The sequence below is a fragment of the Sus scrofa genome, chromosome 6 (genome assembly GCF_000003025.6).
Source record: "Sus scrofa isolate TJ Tabasco breed Duroc chromosome 6, Sscrofa11.1, whole genome shotgun sequence".
NCBI classification, from domain to species: Eukaryota; Metazoa; Chordata; class Mammalia; order Artiodactyla; family Suidae; genus Sus; species Sus scrofa.
In genome coordinates, this window is record NC_010448.4 from 152,358,363 (window position 1) to 152,374,720 (window position 16,358).

At 37.0% G+C, this 16,358-nt stretch overlaps 1 pseudogene; it reads left to right on the forward strand.

Moving 5' to 3' along the window:
* The window catches only part of LOC100525291, a 56,647-nt pseudogene continuing 41,497 nt past the window's right edge, over positions 1,209 to 16,358 (forward strand).

Genomic DNA, 16,358 nt, shown 5'->3' on the forward strand with positions numbered 1-16,358 from the left:
CAGAATTCTGCTCCATCCACCTGCATGTCATTGCTGAAGGGAGAAAATGGCCATAAACTGAGGGACCGTGTACCTACGATAGTCTATGGACTTTTGTTGCCAACCCCCATGAAAATAAACCACAAACAAACCTTGTAAACTGAACTAAAACCATATACAAGACCTTTTTGTTTAGGCTTTTAAACCTAAGTGATTTAAATAGCTCAGAACGAAATGAGCCATGAGGACATGAGGCTTTTCCTTTCTACTGCTTGGGCTTCAGAAAAAAGCCATTCAGTGGCCATCATTCAAGGGAAGCAGAAATAGGAAAGGGGGATACAGAGAGTCTCTCTGGCGGAGTCTGAGCCTTTTGGGGAGAGCCAGCGCAGGTGTGGAAGAAATGGTTACAGTTCTCATTGTGGAGGAGGAGGAGGAGCTGGTCCTTCCTGGCAGTAGAAGAACAGAAAATGAGAACCCCAGCTGCACACCAGAGTGCACTTTCTTATAACCTTCTGGAAAGTTGGAGCTCTAGAAAACACCCCAAATGATATTTCTATAAGAAAACCAATCAAATCAGACCTTGAACTTCCAGAACATCTGAGCCCTTATCTTTCACTTCCTCCTACCCCCAGGCAGATCATCCATGTAGGAGACTGAACAATGGGCCAAACTGCCTTCCATAATATGCTCAGTGTCCCCATCTGTAAAATGCAAGCTCGTCAGTGAGTTCCATTCCTACTCTGATGTGCACTTCCCATGATTCTAGAAGGGCATTTACTTACTCCATGTGGAATCTATGGAAAACCCTAGGACTCTCACCCTGACCTAACAGATGCAATGAGTCACAGAGCAAAATATTGTGACCACGATTAATCAGAAAGTTTGGGGACATGTGACTGGGAGCGACTGAATTTTCTGACCATGTAAAATCTCTCTTTTCCTCAAGGTTCATTGGAGAAACTCTAAAATATGACTTCTCTTCCTCTCCAAGTATCACACAAGGCTTCTGTTGTCTGTGCTTTTGTACTCTTATTCTTCATCTCTTTTGGAAGCTTTGGGGCCCCTTCCTCTCCATTTGTGTCAGGGTCTAACACATAGTGTGCAAGTCATGACATGTTTTATGGCATCATGGGACGAGGCCCAGATTTTACCACAAAGCACCCCAGGCTACGGATCTTTCCTCCACCCATGTCCTGCTGAGACACAGACACATCCACACTGCAGTGTCAATGTCACATAAGGTTGGAGGTGGAGGACCCACAAGCAGACGAGGAGCAGGGCACTCAGGAGACCCTAAGTTGTGTGGAGTGTGTCCAGGTCAGGCATGGCTGGACCACATGCCCCAGGAAGAGGCTCCAGTACAGAGGTCACTTCCCAGAGACTGTATGTTTACAGACGAGAGGCTGGGGCTGGCAGACTTAAGTGACAAGGACAGCTTCCTGGGTGAGTTTCTATGTTAGACCGGGGAATCCTAGAGCTTTACCTGGGTGTCAGGCTGTTCTCCCATGGAGCCAACTCAAGCCTGCTCATTGCTAAGCTACACTGAGAATGAGTGTCCAGGGACATGGGTTTTATCTCTCCTCAACTCCTGACTGTGACTTTGGGCAACATATTTAAAACACAAATATTGGTTTTCCTCCTCTCAAAAATGGAATAGGCCTCCTGCTCCATTTCCCCAGCTTATTTTCCCAGAACAGGCTGATGTCCCTGGGTGGGGTATTTTTACTATCTGGGTCACACTCTGTGCTTGTGCAGTCACCACAAGCTACTTGTACTGCTCTGAAAACCTAAGAACTTTTTGCTCTGCTTTTGAAACAGGTAAGAAATTAAGCAAGTATAAGGGTCAAATGCAAGGGGTCACTTTCAGGGGTTGGCACTGAATACAACACACAAAAGAGCAGCTTCTCTTTGACAGGTATATAGAGGATCCAAAGATAGCATAGGGCTCTGATGCACATACAATGTTAAAGACGCAGGGGGTAGCATGGGGAGTCTGATGGACTAGGGGTCAGGGCTTTGGAGCTCGGCTTGCTTCAGTTTCAAATCTTATCTTTGATTAAACTTTTATTTCATTATTATTATTAATTAACAAGCTACTGTACTCTCCTGACATCATTTCCTAATCTAAACTAGAAGAATACACTGCTGGGAATTATGGGATAGGTTCAAAATCCCAAGACCCTCTCCGGTCGCCTTCCTTTACGGTGCTTTTCTCTGTGGGATAATTAGCTAGTCACCCCAACAGATTCAGGAATGGCCCTGTCATTTACTTTGTACAATAAAAGAGCGCATAAGTTCCATGGGTCACTTCTGAGTGCTTAAGAGCCAGGTCATAGTTCACCATGTTTCCTTCTTCTCTGCAATGACTGGAAATACCCTAGTTAAGTATCCAACCTACACCCAGGAGTCAAAGTATCAGGGCCTTAGCTGATTCAAAATGGACTTAAGATGTGAAAATTAACCTATTTTGATGTGAGCCACTAGAATTTGGGATTGCTAGTTACAGTTTAGCATAAGTTATCCTAAACTGTCTGAATAACTTGCATTTTAATTGTTTCATGCCCAAATATGTATGAGTGTGTATATATATACATATAAATTTATATTATGTGTTTAAATGTTTAGTTTATAAACATTCTATTGAATAAATATATAATATATATAAATATAAATGTTATATATATATTAAGCCAAATTACAGTGTGCTTGGTAGGTGATAGGTAGTTGTAATGCTGTTAAGGTTTTTCATACAAAGCTTCCCGTTATTTCTGTACCTTTTTTACCAGGCCATTTGATCTTTTCCTCACTGGATTCACAGAACAATACACTTTTCCCTGTGGACTGCAAGATCATTTTAATCCGTTAGCAAGCCTGCCATACTGGTGGTCTAGGTGAACAGCGCCCTCTGGAGGTAGCCGTGCACATCCACGTGTGTGACTTGCTCCATAGCTCAGGCGTAGTTTTGTGATCTGAAACCTCACCTCTTCAATCCATCTCTTAGTACTTCTCCTGCCAAACTGCTGAACTCCTATCAATTCCCTCCGACCAAGTCCTTTATCATATTATCTTTATATATGTTTCTGTAAGAAATGTCTCATTATATCCAGTAGACCTTGCTTAAATGTGACTCTTTAATGACATTTTGTTTACTCTGTCAGCCAGTTAGTCGATCCCCTTGTCCATTCTCTGAGAATTTTATTCACAAGTTTCAATTTCCTATTTCCATTTCAATTTCCAGTTTCCCAACTATACTGAACTTTTCGAGGTGATTGTGCCTTACTCACTTAGGCTCAGTACACAGCAATTTGGGTGTATAGTAACTGCTTAGAAACTGCTTATTGAATCTGAGACAGGTTGAACCTGGGACCCTTTACTGCAGTGCTTGCACCCGGACCAAAGTTTCTTCCAGCAACAGAACACAAAGAAACACTAAGGGACTAAAAAACCTGCATGTATGCCTGGTTGGAGCTAATTATGAACAACTAGATACAAAAAGGCCAAAACCCAACTGCCAATTCTAAGGTGCCAAGGGTAAAAGCAGAGTACTGCGCATGATCTCTGCACACTGTACCACCAGGAGGTAAGCAGGCCACCTAAGCCCCTCCTCTCACCCAACCCACTGACCCCACCTTACCCTCACCCCATTTAAGGAACCCCCTTCTGGGAGCAAGCAAGGGAAACTGTTACTTGTTTTCTCTTGTGCTGCAGCACCAGACCCGGTAAAGTTTTGCCTGAATTTCTCTACTGGCCTTTTCAATATTGATTAAAGAGTTCAAGAACCCAGATTCACAACAAACCTGGGGTAGTCAGGGCAGGGAGCCCAGTGACTAAGAGCAGGCAGAGGAATGCTACAGCCCTTCAGATACCTTCTTCTGCTGTGCAGCAGGCCTTTAGGCCTTAACGTCACACTCTGGAAAACCTAGACTTCAAAGAATGCTTGCTAAGCTCCCTTCTACTTCCAAAAATCTGACTTCTAGAGAGAAGAACCTCTGAAAAGGCCTTTCAAAAATCCACTCCTCCATAAATGCACTGAGGAAACTAGCAAAATTTGTCAAAATCAACATTTCCAGAACCCTGGACATTACGGAGAGAGAGTTCTTTCAACACCTGCAGTTTTGGCAAACAAAGTTTTGAATCTGAGCTTTTAAGGAAAAGCAAAAACAAAAAGAGAGCTGAATTTCAGTAAGAACTGAAAACTTTTAATTTGGCTCTGCTCCTGCTGCCCTCTCCCAAGCTCTGCTGTTCTCATAAAAAAGCAACAGTGTGGCAACTGTGACAGCTGAGAAAACCAGGCACCAAGCAGCACTGGAGGGAATTCCTCAGAGGCTCAGTGCTCAGACAACTGTCACTGTTTGGCCTATATGGCAGCTCCCTGGAAAGCCCCACTCTTGAAACTGTCTTAACTTGACCTGCCTCCAGTCTGTGTGAACCACACTACAAGTCATGTGTTCAAAAAAAAAGAGAGGCAGTTGTATATATGTACATTAACCTGAGGTAGCAATACCATATCTGCACCAAGAGGATTAAGAGGAAAAGGTGGGGAAGGGGGTGTCCACTTGGGCTTTAACAAGCTCTGCCATATTCCTGAGAATCTAGAAGGCTCTGCACCTTCAATGGCTCTGTACATGTTCACAAGGGACCGGAGAAGCACTAATCCCAGAGCCACTAATTGTGGTTTTGATTTGCATCTCCCTAATGATAAATACTGCTGAGCACTAGTTAATGTATCTGTTGGCCATGTGTATGTCTTCATTTGAGAAAGGTTCTCTTCAAGCCCCTTGCCCATTCTTTGACTGGGTTATTTTTGGGTTTTTGTTGTTTTTTTGCTATTGTGTTGTATGAGTTCCTTATATATTCTGGATGTTAACCACTTACCATATAAATATATGTATATCTAAATATATGTGTGTATGTACATGTATATGTATATCTAAATACACACACACACACACACATAGAAATATGTGGTTTGCAAATGTTCACTTTCCTTCCATAGGTTGCTTTTCTATTCCATTGATTGTATCCTTTACTGTGCAAAATGTTTATGGTTTGATATAGTCCCACTTGTCTATTTTTGCTTTTGTTGCCTATGTTTTTGGTGTCATGACCAAAAAATTGTCACTAAGGACAATGTCAAGAACATTTTCCTCTATGTTTTCTTCTAGTATTTCTTAGTTTGGGGTCTTATATTTAAATCTTTGAGTTGATTTTTTTATATAGTGTGAAACAAGAGTTCATTTTCATTCTTCTGTATGTGGGTATCCAGTTTTTCTAGCACTATTTATTGAAGAAACTATCCTTTCTTCTTTGTGTGTTCTTAATTCTCTTGTTGAAGATCACTTGGCCATAAATGTATAGATTTATTTTGGGGGTTCCTATTCTGTTTCACTGCTCTATAATTATCTGTTTTGATAATTACTGGAATCATTAACATACTGTTTGGATTACTGTAGATTGTAATTTTGTTTGAAATCAGGAAGTGTGATGCTTACAGCTTTGTTCTTCTTGCCCAAGAATGCTATGGCTATTGGGGATCTTTTATATTCATTCTATATGAATTTAAATTTTTTCCCCTATTTCTATAAAGTATGCTGTTGGGATTTTAATAGGAATTCCAGTCAATCTGTAGATAGCTTTGGGTAGTATGGACATTTTTACAGTATTAATTCTTCCAATCTATGAACATGGGGTGTCTTTCCATCTACCTATGTCTTCTTTAATTTCCTTATCTTTTATAGTTTTCAATGTACATGACCCTCACTTCTTTCATTAAGTTTAGTCCTGATTATTTTATTTTGTTGTTGTTATTGTAAGTGGAATTGTTTTCTTAATTTCCTTTTTGGGTAGTTCATTGTTAATATAGAAATACCGATTTTTGTATGTCAATTTTTATCCTACAAATATACTGAATTTTTTTGAGCTAATTGTAGTTCCTTCATTTGTTTGTTTTTGGTTGAGTCTTTAGTGTTTTCTACATATATAATCATGAAATCTATGAAGAGAGATAATTTTACTTCTTTCTTTCCATTTTACCTGCCTCTTTTTTTTTTTTTTTTTTCTTGTCTCCTTAATCTAGATTGGACTTCCAGGACTATGTTGAATAGAAGTGGTGAGAGTGGGCATCTTTATCTGTTACCAGTTCTTAGAGGAAAAGCTTTCAGTTTCCTGCCCACTGATTATGATGTTGTCTATGGGCTTTTCATATATAATCCTTATTATGTTGACATAAGTTCTTTCTACGCCTATTTTGTTGAGGGTTTTTATCATGAATAGATATTGAATTTTGTCAAGTACTTTTTCTGCATCTACTGAGATAATCATGTGTTTTTTTTATCTTTCATTCTATTGATGTGGTGAATCACCTGATATTTGTGTTTGATACACCCTGTAACCCAAGGATAAGTCTTAATTGGTCATGGTGTATAATCCTTTTAATGCACTGCTGAAATTTGATTTACTATTATTTTATTGAATGTGTTTGCATCTGTTTTTATTAGCTATATTGGCCTGTAGTTTTCTTTTGTGATGTTTTTGTCTCACTTTGGTATTGAGGTGGTTCTGACTTCATCAAATGAGTTTGGGAGTGTTCCTACTTCCATTTTTTTTTAGAAGGGTTTAACAAAGATTGATATTAATTCTTTTTGAATGTTTGGTGGAATTCACCCATGAAGCCATCTGCCCCTTGGATTTTCTTTATGAAGAGTTGTTTTTTCAGGTTTCAGTTTTTCTTACAAGTTTTTTCTAAAATTGAAATATAGTCAATTTACAATATTGTGTTAGCGTCATGTAGACAGCAATGTGATTCAGTTTTGTATAGATATTTTTTCAGATTATTTTCCATTATAGTTCATTAAAAGATATTGAATGTTGTTTTCTGTGTTATACAGTAAATCCTTGTTGCTTATCAATTTTATATATAGAAGTGTGTATCTGTTAATCCTATACTCTTAACTTATCACCCCTTCTTTCTCCTTTGGTTACCATAAGTTTGTTTTCTGTGTCTATGAGTCTATCATATAAGTTATATTTCTCTTCTCTTAGTATGATATTCTTTACATCCATTCATGTTGCTGCAAAGGAAAATATTTCTATTTTACAGCTGAATAATATTTCATTGTATATATTTTGATTACTGCTTCATCTCCTTATTTGTTACTGATCTGCTCAAAGTCTATTTCTTTTCTTGATTCAGCCAGAGTATGTTGTATGTTTCTAGGAATTTATCCAGATTTTGTTCTCTAGTTTGTTGGTATATGATTTTTCCCAATAGTTGCTTATGATCTTTTTAATTTCTGAGGCATCCATTATAATATCTTCTTGGAACATTCTATTGGTATTGCTCCTGGAAGCAGAGCCATCTACAAATTCTAAAATAGTTCCATGTCCAGAATGTTCTGTGAGCAAAGGAAACTGCAATCCTGTTCAAGCCACATATATTTGAAGTCATTGCTAAAATAACTTATCCTGTAACCAAACTAGTATTTGGAACTGCTTATCCCTTTTTAAAAATCAGTCCATGATCTAAGTTATTCTGAGTATAAATCAATTGTGGTTCATTTTTTTTACTTCATCATGTGATCTATAACTGACCATTTGTTCCCAAAGCTTATATTTGCTCTGCTAGATACCACACTGCTCAGATGACAATCCCTTTGAAGACTGATTCTAGAGTTCACTTCACCAAGGAAGATTTGATCCCATATCCTGGAATAGTCTTTGACCTAACATTTGATGTTGGTGCAGAATGTCAGTATAAATTCCAGGCAGAAAGATTGGCCAAAAAGCAATGGTAAATTGTAAGATAGGACATGGTACAAACATACAGAAATTGGTGGGGAAGGTAAGACTTAAATTAGGGGCTTGAAAGATGTCTGTGATAATTAGAAGGACCAGACAGGGCACTTTGGGCAGGTGGTTAGGTGAAATAAACATGTTTACACAGAGGAAGATGTGGTGTCAAGCTTGCCTGGAGCCCAAATTCATATTTAAAAATAATAGGAGATTCAATCAGATAAATTAGGCTGGGGGGTAAGGAGGCTGGCATGAATTTTGGAGGCCTTAGAACTAAGCAGGCATGTTTACAGGTGACAGAGCATAAAGAAATACTCTCCTGATTTATGGTTCAGGAAAACAGCACTAATTCTGCTCTTGAACAAAGCAGAATTTGAATTTTTGCTTTGCCACACCCACAGGCATTTGAACTTGAACAAAATGATTCATATCCATAAACTACAGTGTGATAATCTGAAAAATTGGGACCATACTAACTATATCTCAAGTCTGTTAGTGGGATTAAATGAAATAATAAATGTAAAATGCTCAATAATAATGGCACATTGGGAAACCAGATTATTTAAATTCTTTTCTCCGGTATTCAAGGATTTTAGAAGTTTTTACCACCAAAGAGATGAGAACCCGAGGGCATGCTGTGCCCTTGTAGTCCAGTCACAAGATTGGAGTCACCAAGTTTCTTTCATAAAATGTTTAACATTCTCAGACTTTAGCTCACACTCTCTAGATGAGCACTGAAGGAGCCAAAGTGAACATCCAGAATTTTATGTGAGAACTGACAAAGGAGCAGACACTGGAGATGATATGGACAGTAAAATGATCCAAAGTATGGATAAAACTAGATTTAAAAAAACCCTGCTAAATCACAACTTGAATTCTGGTTCCTGAGGGAGGACAGGAAAAATTCAGTTTGATTCAAAAGCACGTATTAGACAATCCAGAGTTTTTCAAACCAGGGTAGAGCTTTACCTCTGGATGAGAGATAATGCCTAGAAAGAGGCACAAGGCAGATTGCCAATACTATTCCATTTTCTGTTGTGTGCTATTATATGGAATATGTAAACTTTATGCACATTCCCTGAGCTATGGACTTAGAATGTGTGCAATTTCTGTGTATATTATATACTTCAATAAGCAGTGTGAAAGCTTTTTACACAGTAAACGCACAACAAAATGGTGTATTTGTCATATATTTTCATAGTTAAGAGGTGCATTTTAACCATGCCTTTGCTGTAGAAAAAGACCAGTTTTTTAGAATTTAAAATAATTTGAACTTGAAACCATCAGAAGGCTCTGGCAAACTAAGGGCATCATGTGACACTGGATGGCTTGAGGCTTAATGAAATGGTAGCAACTCATTATTTCCAAAGAAAAGAAAATAAGAACAATTTTTTAAGTGGTATGTAACATGGGTCCATCCCTGTACACCTAAGTCCGTGTTTTCTCTGGAGAGCCCATGGATCATAGACTCTCAGGGTTGGAGAATATAAAGCACTTTTGTTTTCTTTTTTTATATTTTAGAGCTGTACCTACAGCACATGGATATTCCCAGAGGGGTTGAGTCAGAGCTACAGCTGCCAGCCTACGCCACAGCCACAGCAACGTGGCAGTTACGTCTATGACCTACACCACAGGTCACGGCAATGCTGGATCCTTAACCCACTGAATGAGGCCAGGGATCAAACCCGCATCCTCATGGATCCTAGTCAGTTTTGTTAACCTTTAAGCCACAAAGGACCCTCCTAGGAAATGCCTATTAAAGCACTTCTAATCCTGCATTGCTCATCACATGTATATTTCCTCTTCAGCAATCTTGTTCTAATTTTTCTCCAGTGATAAAAAAAAAAAAAACTTGCTAATACCCTGTTTCATAGCTGCTACAGTCTATTTTCTTGTAAGCCATATTTGAAATTAATGGGTAAAATTCTCTGAATAAAAAGACGTGTTCTTGAAGTTCCTGTCATGGCACAGTGGTTAACGAATCCAACTAGGAACCATGAGGTTGCGGGTTCGATCCCTGCCCTTGCTCAGTGGGTTAAGGATCTGGCGTTGCCGTGAGCTGTGGTGTAGGTTGCAGACATGGCTCAGATCCTGCATTGCTGTGGCTCTGGCATAGGCTGGTGGCTACAGCTCTGATTCGACCCCTAGCCTGGGAACCTCCATATGCCGAGAGAGCGGCCCTAGAAAACGCAAAAAGACAAACAAAAAAAAAACCCACTAGTGTTCTTGTCCTGACAGTGTCACTTTTTCTGCCTTTGTGGACTTTGGCAAAACACTTCATTCTGAACTTGTTAGACCACCTGTAAGATGGGAATGATAATTTCATTTCATGGCAAATGTTGTAAAAGTTATATCTGATTCAGATGAAAGTTCTGAAATATCTGACCTCTACCAGTTTTTTAGTAAAAGGGAATCTTAGCACAGGAAAATATACTCAATACTCTGTGATGGCCTATATTGGGAAATAATTGGGAAAAAAATGGACGTATGTATAATTAATTCACTTTGCTGTACACTCGAAACTATCACAACATTGTAAGTCAACTATACTTCAATAAAACCTAAAAAAATAATATATATAATTTTTTTTAATGTGGGAAATCATATCCATCCTGGTCAGCCTCCTCTGTACATATTTCCGTGGAAGTTCTTAACCACAGTTGTCTGAACAGCTACTCTCTGAAAGAAACATGACATGCATTTTCCCTAATTCTCAAAAGTTCCCTTTCAGATAATTAATTTTTTAATTACTGAAGTCCAACATATTTTTTTTTCTTTCATAGAACATGCTTCTTGTGTTGGATAAAAAAAAGTCACTGACAATCCCAAAGTCATCTAGATTATTTTTCCTATGTTATTTTCTAGGAGTTTTATAATTTTGCGCTTTACATTTAGGTCTGTGAGTTAACTTTAGTGAAAAGTGTAAGATCTTTGTCTAAAATCACTTTTTACATGGGGATGTGCAGCCAGCACAGCTGCTTGAAAAGGCTATCCTTTCTCCATTGAATTGCTATTGCTCCTTTGTCAACTGACAATACTTGTGTGAGTCTATTCATAGAGTCTCTTATTATTTTTCCCCTCTTTTTTTTTTTTTTTTTGTCTTTTTGGGGCCACGTGACAGCATAGCTAGGGGTCCAGTCAGAGCTGTAGCTGCTGGCCTGCACCTCAGCCAGATCTGAGCCGTGTCTGTGACCTACACCACAGCTCACATCAATGCCAAATCTTTAACCCACTGAGCAAGGCCAGGTATCAAACTCGTGTCCTCATGGATATTAGTCAGGTTTGTTAACCGCTGAGCAATGACGGGAACTCCTGAAGTCTCTATTCTTTTCTATTGATCTATTTCTCTATTATTTCACCAGTATCCCACATCCTCATTATGTAGCTTCATAGAAAGTCTTAAATCAGGTAGTGTCAGTCCTCCGACTTCCTTCTCCTTCAATATCGTATTTGCTCTTTGGGGTCTTTTGCCTTTTGATATTAATGCTAGAATTGGTTTTTTGATTTTGTCTTCCAGGTTTATAGAAAAATCCAGTGGAAAGTAAAGAGAGTTCCCATATACTCATTCCCTATCCATCAAATATGTTATCCTATTATTATGTATTGCATTTGTCATCATTAACGGGATATATTGACACATTATTAGCAACTAAAATACATTTTTAACTCTTTTTTTTTTTTTTTTTTGTCTTTTTGCCATTTCTTGGGCCGCTCCTGCGGCATGTGGAGGTTCCCAGGCTAGGGGTCGAATCGGAGCCGTAGCCACCGGCCTACGCCAGAGCCACAGCAATGCAGGATCCAAGCTGCATGTGCAACCTACACCACAGCTCACAGTAACGCCGGATCCATTAACCCACTGAGCAAGGCCAGGGATCGAACCCGCAACCTCATGGTTCCTAGTCGGACTTGCTAACCACTGAGCCACGACGGGAACTCCATTAACTCATTTTTTAATTAGATTTGATTCTTTTGTTGTATATTCTAAATATATTTTGTCTTTACGTAACCTTTAGACTCAAGTTTTCATTGTCTGTAAAATAACCTGATGGGCTTTTGTTTGGGATTTCACTGAAAAAAAAAAATGTATGTGTGTCTGTGTGTATTTCTTTTACATATATATTTGGGAAGAATTGACATCTTCACAATATTGCCTTACTATCTATAACTGAAATATCTAACCATTTATTTATATCTTTGGGTTCTTTCATCACAGAATTGTAGTTTTCCTCGTATACGTATTTTTTTAGATATACAAACTAGCATTTCATTCTTTTGTTCTAGTTTCTGTTTTTGGTGCTAACATGAATGAGATTTTAATTTTAACTCCAATTGTTCATTGCTGGTACTTAAGAAAGAAATTAACCTTTCTGTTTTAATACTTTTTCACTTAATACATTTGTAATACAATCCAAGATTGTATCCTGCAAATTTGCTATATTTGCTTACTCGTTCTAGGAGACATTTCGCTAATTCTTTGCAGTTCTCTACATAGACAAATTACATGGAAACTGGAATCACAATTGTGTTTCTTTCTTTTCAATTTATATATCATTTATTCCCTTGTGCTACTGCATTGTCTAGGACTTCTGGTGCAATGTTGAATAAGGTGGTGAAAGAGGACACCCATGCTTTTTCCTGATCTTATGGCAAAAACATTCAGTTTCTCAACATTAACTATAATGTTAGCTATAAGATTTTGTAGATATTCTTTATGAAGTTGAGAAAGTTCCCCTCTATTCCTCATATGCCAAGGGTTTTTATCATGAATGTATGTTGGGATTTGTCAAATACTTTTTCTGCATCTATTGATAGAATCATATGATTTTTCTTCTTTAGCCTATGGATGTGGTTGGGTTTACATTAATTGATTTTCTAATATGGAATCAATTTTGCATACCTAGAATAAATCCCACTTGGTCATAGTATATAGTTCTTCATATATATATGAATAATATGTATATTTGGATCTGAATTACTAATACCTTGTTGAAGACTTTCGCATCTATGTTCATGAGAGAAATTATTTCCCTCTCTCTAATGTCTTCCTCTGGTTTTGTTATTAAGTTAACGCTGGCCTCATGGAATGAGTTAGGAAGTAATCTCCCTAATTCTCTTTTCTGGAAGAGATTATAAAGAATTGCTATAATTTCTCTCTAAATGTGTGGTAGAACTCATTTGTGAAAGCTTCTGGATCTTCATGTCTTCTTTTTTGAAAGTTTATTAATTATTGATTCAATTTCTTTAATAGACACATGCTTATTTAGGTATCTATTTCCCTTTGTGTGAGCTTTTGAAGATTGTGTCTTTGAAGGAACTGATCCATTTCATCTAGGTCATCAAATGTGTGGGCATAGAGTTGATCATAATAGTCATTTATTATACTTTCAAAGTTGATGAGATGAGTAGTGATGACCTTTTCATTATTTATGATAGTAATTTACATATTCTTTTTCCTTAGTTAAATTAGCGAGACAATAACCAACCTTTCTGATTTTTTCAAAAAAACAGCTTTTGGTTTTGTTCTTTTTCTCTGTTATTTTCCTATGTTCAATTTTATTTGTTGATGCTCTAAATTTTATTATTTACTTCCTTGTGATTTCTTTGGATTTAATTTTCTTTTATTTTTGTAGTTTCCTGAGGTATAAGCTTAGATTGTTTATTGTAGAACTTTCTTCTTTTCTAGTACATGCATTTAATGCTATAAATTTTCCTGAAAGACCCGATCCCACTACATCCACTGCATCCACAAATTTCAGTAAGTTGTAATTTCGTCTTAATTTAAGTCAAATAATTTTTATTACTTGGAATTCTTCTTTGAGCTGTATTTTTTTTAGAAGTGTGTTGTTTAATGTCCAAGAAGTTGGAAGGTTTTACCTGTCTTTCTGTTATTGATTTCTAGTTAATTTCATTGTATTATGAGAGCATATTTTTTATGCTTTCCATATATTTGTTAAAGTGTGCTTTATAGCTAAAATGTGTTCTACTTTGGTGAGTGTTTCATATGATCTTGAGAAGAATGCATATGCTGTTCTTTTCAGATGATGAGTTCTATTAATATCAATTAGATCCAGATAATTGGTAATGCTGTACACTTCAACTTTGCCCTTACTGATTTTATGACCCCAGTTCTGTTCATTGATAGCAGGGGGATATTAAAGTCTATAAATATAATAGTGGATTAATCTATTTTTCCTTGTAGTTCTATCAGTTTTGCCACATGTGTTTTGAAACTGGTGGTAGGTGCATACACATTTTATGATTGCTATGTCTTCAAGAATTGACCCTTTATCAATATATTATGCCCCTTTAAAATCCAAGATAACTTTCCTTGCTCTGGTATCAACAATTAACACAGCTACTCCAGCTTCCTTTTGATTGGTGTATAGGATTTATAGAACGTTTCCATCTTGCATGACTTGAACCCATTGAACCAAATTTTTCACAATTTCTCTTCCCCTGAGTCCCTGGCAACCACCAGATGGAGAAATCTGAACACTTGTGCACCATTTGTGGGAATTTAAAATGCAACCATTATGTAAAACAATACGCAGGTTCTTCAAAAAAAAATTCAAAATAGAACTATCATACCATCCAGTGATCCCATATCTGGGCATTTATCCAGAAGAACTGAAGTTAGAATTTTGAAGAAATATTTTCATTTTCACTGAAGCATTATTCATAATAGCTAAGAGGTGGCAACCAACTAAATGTTCATTGATGGATGAAAAGATAATGAAAAGGCGAATTATAGATACAATGGAATATTCTTCATCCATAAAAAGCAATACATTTTTCCATATGCTACAAATAATATAGATAAACCTTGGTGATATTATACTAAGTTATATAAGCCAGTCACAGGAGGACAGATATTACATGATTGCAATTATCCAAAATATCTAAAATAGTCATCCCTTTTAAAAGCGTGTGAGCTGTTGTTCTCTTTTATAATTGTTTTGGCTATTAAGGGTCTTTTGTGGTTCCATACAAATTTTAGGATTATGTTTTTGATTTGTTTAAAAAGTGCCTTTGGGATTTTGATAGGGATTGCATTAAATGACTTTGATTAGTATAGACATTTTTAACAGTATTATGTTTTTCAGTACATGAACATGGAATGTCTTTCCAATTCTTTGTGTCTTTTTAGGTTCCTTTTTGAAAATATTTTATAGTTTTCAGTGTATAAGTTTTTGCCTCCTTGGTTAGGTTTATTATTAACTATTTTATTAGTTTGATGCTGAACTAAAATTATCTGTTTCATATAGTGTAGAAAACCCTAAGTATTCCACACAAAAATTGTTAGGACTAGTAAATGAATTCAGCAAAGTTGCAGGATAGAAAGTCAACATAAAAAAATCGATGTGTTTCTATACATGAGCAACAAACAATCTGCAAGGAGTATTGTTTTTTATCCACTCTGACAGACATTGTATTTTTATTAGCGTATTTAAAACATTAATGTTTAGAGTGACTACTGATACAGATTAATATCTACCATATTCATTACTGTTTTCATTACTCTTGATTTTTTTTAAATCTTTCACTATGTCTCCTCTGGTTTTAACTGAATATTTTACATAATTTCATTTTCACTTTCTGTCTTGGCATTGTTAGAAACTGCGACAGAAGAAGGAGGCAGAGAGGGGAGCAATGAGATCTCAAGCAGGTTTATTGACCAACAGAGTGGCCAGGGGTACTGAGCAGAGAGAACTCAGCCTCCCCAGACCAGCTAGTTATAGAGTGAAAGGGTAGGTTCTATTTTTAGCACATTCTACTTTTAGCACATGTTCCTGGTAGAGTAAGAAACAGGGAAGATACAAGATATATTATTACAATTTTACAGTTTCTCCAGCTATTCTTGATTTGCAGCTTTGTGTTTCATTTTGTACAGTTACCACCTATCAGCCATATCAATTCTTTTACTCTTTATAAAGCCTCAGGGCAGTGTAGGACTCCAGATTCCAATCTTCCATGCTCTCCTGTGGGCCTACCTGTGTCTCACCATTTGTGAGACACTTGTGCATGAAGCAAAGATGTGAACAGTATAGTACACTCAGGTACTCAACATGTACATGGACAGACTGCTTAAAATCTTTTTTTAAATAAAAGAACTAATTTAAAACACTGCTGAAGTCTCTTCTATTTTCCAAAGTCCAGGGGGAGCTACTAGTCAGAGCTTAGTTTTTATGCTTTCAGTCGATGTCTTCCTCTTTCACTATAATTGTTATGCATCCATACAATATTTCTAATATTTATATAAATGTTATTTTTAAAAGAATTATTCTACAAGCGATATTTTTCCTCAGTATGGTGTGTTTGAGAGCTATCTGGGTTGATACATGTGACTTTAGTTCATTCACTTGAACACCTATGTATTATTTTATCACTGCCCCACATTTTTTTAATTGAAGGGCAGTTGACATACACTGGAGTCTTCCACCACCATCTTGAGGCTTCAGAGGAGGAATCTCATGTGGAAAACCAAAAAGGACAAGGACTAAGATAAGGACCTACCTTCATTGTTCATTATGTACCTATCAAGGACTAGCCTCAGTGCTAGGAGCTTTGATGTAATGTTTCTTCACCTT